This window comes from Papaver somniferum, chromosome 3 (genome assembly GCF_003573695.1).
Source record: "Papaver somniferum cultivar HN1 chromosome 3, ASM357369v1, whole genome shotgun sequence".
In the NCBI taxonomy this organism is placed as follows: Eukaryota; Viridiplantae; Streptophyta; class Magnoliopsida; order Ranunculales; family Papaveraceae; genus Papaver; species Papaver somniferum.
Genome location: NC_039360.1, coordinates 92419585 through 92425584, shown reverse-complemented (window position 1 = coordinate 92425584; position 6000 = coordinate 92419585).

Genomic DNA, 6000 nt, shown 5'->3' with positions numbered 1-6000 from the left:
GTTCACAAATAGTTAACCAAGGTTAGCCATATGTGTACTTTCATATCAACCATATTCATCTTCTTCACGACTAGTTCAAATGACTTCAAAAGAACTAGTTGAAGAGTTGTTAAATTGCTTAGGTCTTTATACATAGACACAATTAAAACAAAATCAGTTTGATTCACTTGAATCAATTCATGAACAATATAGACACGGCTTGCAAAGATTGCATTCCTTATTGATTTATTGTTTTAAGTTCATGAAATTCTTATTTGAGAAATAACCAGCTTGGGTACGCGTACGGATACATGTACCTTAGCTACCGGATTTGAGTTTGGAAACTCAGCAGAAACTTTCGGTTAGAAAACTTCCTTGAGTACGCGTACCTAAGGTGACTGGTTTTCCGGTTTGTAAACTACAAAATCCAGCAGAAATTTTCAGTTAGAAAACTTCTGCCAGTAAGCGTACGGGTACGCGTAGCCAACCTGTCTCCTTTACCAATGTCGCATGCACAAGTGAACACAATTGGTTTCCGGCACATGGATTTATACACTAATGTACGAATACACTATATATACTTATATCCATAGTTGATTACATAATCTAAATTCTACATTTCAATCATTGAAATATTCTTCTATAATGTTATAACAGTCGTTATTCACAACTATCGTCATCAAAGTTATTTTCAAGATTGAAACGTCATCATGACTTTCGTCACGGATAAAGATGAAAAGTGGTTAAAGCGAAAGCTTACCAACACGTATTTCGAGAAAAAGATATGTGAGTAAACTCGGCTCGAAATAGCAAATGTGTATGTGTGAAAACTATCATACTTATACGACTTTGTCTCAAGAGTAGGAGATAAAGAGATAGACTTTTGAGTGATAGATAAGTTCAAGTCTCCACATACCTTTTAGTCGGATGAAATTCCACTGGTTCCTTGAGTAGTTCTTCGTCTTCGTAAGATGATCGCCATGGAGTTTGGAGCTCAACTACACTAATCTGTCCTAAACTGAGACTTAGCTATAAGTAGTCTAGAAATCAAGACATATAGTTTTGACAACTAAATTTGACAAACATGCTTGAGATAGCAACGCATGCGAGTTCGACAGAGCAGTGCTCTAACAGTCTCCCCCTTTGTCAATTTTAGTGGCAAAACTATCAATACATATGGATTACAAAATATATAAAACTTTGTAGCTTCTCGTCCACATGCTTGATATCCTTGGTGCTTCAACATTACTTGAAAACTTCGTCTTTTCCCAGTACTCCCATGATTCCGTAGATGTTCAATTCAGCATCATAGTTGTTGAAGTTTTGTAGCCATAACAATGAGAAAACAAAAGCTCTCGATCATTGTTATACATTGTCATAGTATTATTACACAGTATCAAAGTTCTTATATCACAACTTCGACAACAATACTATGGTGATATGTATCACTCCCACTTAGTCAATACTTTCATCTCAACATGAAAACCACTCCACCTTACATAATGATCTGAAAACCATATGTATTTGTAGTGCGAACTACACATTAATTCTCCCCCTTTTTGTCAACAAAATTGGCAAAGGTACGAAAACTAGTGGGATCCTAATGAAATTTCCACGGAGATGCTTCAAGACCAAAGACAAGTACATATCAACTTGTTTAGATGCAATCATATAGCCGAGGCTGAATGCATTCATCAAAGAGTTTATAAAGATACAAGATAACCCCTAAAAATTCCACAGCCGCACTCCCCACAAAGATATGGAAATTAAGCGCAAGTTCAAAAGAACTCTCCCCCATTTGATGTCATTCCTGAAAGAAAAACAAGAACGACCTTACTTTTACAAGAAAAGAAGGATTTCTTTGGACACCAAAAACCCCAAAATGATTTTGTATCCAAAAAATCTCAATTAAATTAACCACAAGAGAACCCATGATTAATTTAATCGGAATACACAACCAAATACATCACAAACGAATCTATGATTGGTTTAGTTGTAAATGCTCACACAAGAAGACATGTGGAGTATACAAAGATTCATTTTATCTTCATCACTATTTGCATAACGACTTATAATAGACATAATCTTTGTAAACAAAAGGTTTTAACCTATCTTCCATCAAAGAATTGACAATATAGGCTTACTTTTGTTTGTCAAAAGTTCATCGATCTTATATCAATACATGCATACCGACATATAAACGAGGTAACTTTTGACATCGTATGGGACAATAATAGTTCCCAGACGTAAACACACATATCCCATAACATATTGCAATATATAAAACCATAAAAATTAATACTGCAAAAATCATCTTCCAAACCAACTTTAGAATTTAAACAAATAAATATAAAATCATGAAGATGAAAACATTGGACATAGCTATGTGTACTCACAATAATGGCTATTCCAAACCCTTGTTATCCTTCTTAAAAAAAACAAGAATAAAATTCTCTTAAGAACTTTTACTAGACATTAAAATCTTTGAAAAATTCTTTGTCATCCCCGAACTCCTTGTCGTCAACATTCATTGGTACATATGGTTCATAGAGGAAGGAGTCAATACCAATAAACCCTCTTGGCTGATGATGTCGAACCAGGGTCTTCTGAATTTCTAACGATCTTAAAACACAAGCCTTTATTTGCTGAATCTCTTTTCTTGCCAGCTTCAACTCATCAAGAACATCTGAAAACTTCTGAGAATTAGAAGGAACTTCTCTTGGCTTCCTCACATTCCTTCTTTCTCTTTTCAAAGTTGGAGACAAAGGAGATTTCTCTTTTTTCTTGGTGATTGATGGCTTAACAATCATATTGATATCTTTTTCATTAGAAGACATGATGCTTGGAGTACCCTTATGCAACCGGTTTTGTGAGAGGAATTCACAATCTCAACAAGCAGTCTTAAGATATAAAAAATATCAGAGAAGGAAAAAAAGAATGTAGGGTTTCGAATCCTTTAAACAGGTTCGCACATGTCCAACTCACAACCCTATAAAGAGTATAATTGTCGATAATAACCCTCTTCTTTTGGCAACACGGTCCTTTCCAATATCAACAGTGATATGTAGGAATTCCAAAAACCAAACAACACAAAGCTAAAAAGACAAAACAAAAATTTTATTTTTTAAAGCCAGAGGTGTGCAAGATCTTGTCTCTTTTTTGAACAGGCACATGAGACAAGATGCACAAACAACACAATCAAGTTGTGTTGTGGTGAACAACAATCTGTCCACCGTGACCCTTTTGGTTGGAATTCACGGAACTCTGCCTTCCCTTATGTTTAGACCATGTTTTCTTCTCTAATGGTCTAAACCTATCCTTGGAAACTAACTTATTCGATGAAGATAAGATCTTACATACCTCAGCTGTTTTCTCCGCTAATTTAAGCTTGGTAGCTAACCGATCTGCTCTTCGTTGAAGCTTGTTGACATATCTCATTTTACGTCTGTAATTGAAACACTTTGAAATCTCATGACCCTTGAGAGAACAATAGGAGCATGTCAACGCATAAGATGATTCAGGCGCCTTTGAAACGCAAGCTTCTAGGCACAAAGTAGATCTTGAAGCATTAAACATAGAGTTTCCAACAAAAGGGTCAATTGATTCTTCCATCTTGATTGGGGTTTCTTCTACAAAGCCATCAATATTGATATATGTATTGCTCCACTTATCAAAATCAATGTTTTCACATAGAAGAGAAACAATTGATTTCTTGTCTTCATCGGAATCATAATTATCAGACATCTCATCAAGTGTTACATCAAGACCTTTGTTCCCAGTGTATTTTCTAATATTTGGGCACTCGTTTGAAAAATGACCAAACCCTTTACACTTAAAGCACCGAGGCATATCCTCGTCATCAGTTTCATCTGTGTCCCTGTTTTTTGAAGGAATACAATTATGAGGTTTGACTGATGCTTTCGGCTTATCTATGGAGAACCGTTTACTTCTCTTCAACAGAAGATCCCTAAACTGTCTTGTGATCATCGAGACCGATTTGTCAAGATCTTCATCTGATGAATCAGTCTTAGAGTGATCATCTTCAGAGATGTACACATTTTTACTTTTATCAAGTAATTTTGTGTCTTTCAGTGCTTTGAAAGCAACATCCTTGGATTTGGATGAGTGTTCGTGATCAAAGATCTTAATCTTCCCAACCAGCGTATTTATGGAGAGATTATCCAGGTTATTTCCCTCAACGATGGCACACTTCTTAGAATCGTATCTAGATGGCAGCGATCTGAGAATTTTCATCACAATGTACTTTTCAGGAATAGTCTTACCCAATGCAAAAGATGCATTAACAATTTCAGAGACTTTGTGATTAAACTCATCAAATGAATCTTCATCTGCCATATGAAGGTTTTCCCAATCGGAATTAAGGTTTTGAAGCCTAGATTCCTGTTAGAGCATAGCTCGGTCGAACTCGCATGCGTTGCTATATCAAACATGTTTGTCAATGTTAGCGATCAAAACTATAAAGTCTTGATATCTATCCTATTAGCTAAGTCTCGGACTAGGATAGGAAAAGTGTAGCTAAGCTCAAGGACTTCATGGCGATTCAACGACAACGACGAAGATCTACACCAAGGAACCGTGGAACTTCATCAACAAAAAGGTATGTGAAGACTTGAACATATCTTTCACTCAAAAGTCTATTTATTCTATCTCCTACTTCTTATGAAACAAAAGTCGTATGCTATATAGACTAGATCAAACACATTTGATATTTCGAGCTGAGTATTCAATGCTTATCTTTTTCTCTAAATACATGTGTTGGTAAAGCTTTTCGCTTTGACAAAGTTTTTCTTCATCTTTCAATCGTATAGTTGAGAATTGCTCCGACGTGAAGACGATCTGTGAATAACGGTTGGGATAGCGTTTTAAGAGAAAGTCTCAATGTTTGAAATGAGAGTAAGATTACGTAACCCTTGATCCTAAGTTCTTTGAACTTTTTTGAGCAAGTGTATTCGGTAGGATTGTGGAATTGGCTTGCCAAGTCCGCGAACCCAGTCCGCAAACTGACGGAAGTTCTCAAACCCGAGAGTTTCTGCTGGGATTTTCGAAACTCATTTGTGATACGCAAGTCCGCGAACTCAGTCCGCAGACCTAGTCCACGAACTGGCGGAATTTCTCGACCCGAGAATTTCTGCTGAGTTTTGGAAAACTCAAAACCGATGCTTAAGTCCGCGAACTTGTTTGCGAACTTAAGTGGTTGTAATCTAAAGATATGCTCTGGACATAAACATTAAATTACTAAGGAATGCTTAGTGCAAACCGTGGATATAATGTTCATCGAGCCGATTCAATCGAATCAAAATCATCTAGAGTTCAGTTGTGTCTTGTGTAGTTACATAAGATCTCATAGCAATTGAATGACTATCTAACTAGTTTGTTTGAAGTCAAGTGAACTAGTTATGATGAATGGGAAATCGGGTTAATATGAGAAGATCATATGGTTTGCCTTTTGGTTATCATATTGGACCAACATGTATGTGTACGTTTGGGCCGGTTCTCACGAACTTGGAAAACGTCTACAAGTGTGTTTGACAAGCTTTGTCTTTCGATCTAACGGTTGAGAGGTATTGGCTTGGATCTAAATCAGGTATCATCTAACGATGAATAATGTTTACTTAATATCTAAGTAAAAACCCTGATTTGAAAGGCTATATAAAGGAGACGTCTGGCTAGAGAGAAACTAACCCCACACACCTTTATTATGTGATACTAGTGCTATTGCTAGAGTCGATCTACATTAACCCTTGAGTTTCTTCTCTAAATTCGGGTTAACGACTTAAAGAATTCATTGGGATTGTGAAGCCAGACCGATACTACTTTTATCGTAGTTGTGTGATCTGATCTTACTTTTCTATCGTACAAGCACAATCGCTTCTGATTGGATTGAGAACGTTTGAGTTCTCCGATAGGTAAGATAAAGTATTCACGAATGATTCTTCGTCTCGCTGTTCGTGAATCCTCGATATTCTTCTTATGTATTCAGGAATTGAGTATTGAGAGGTG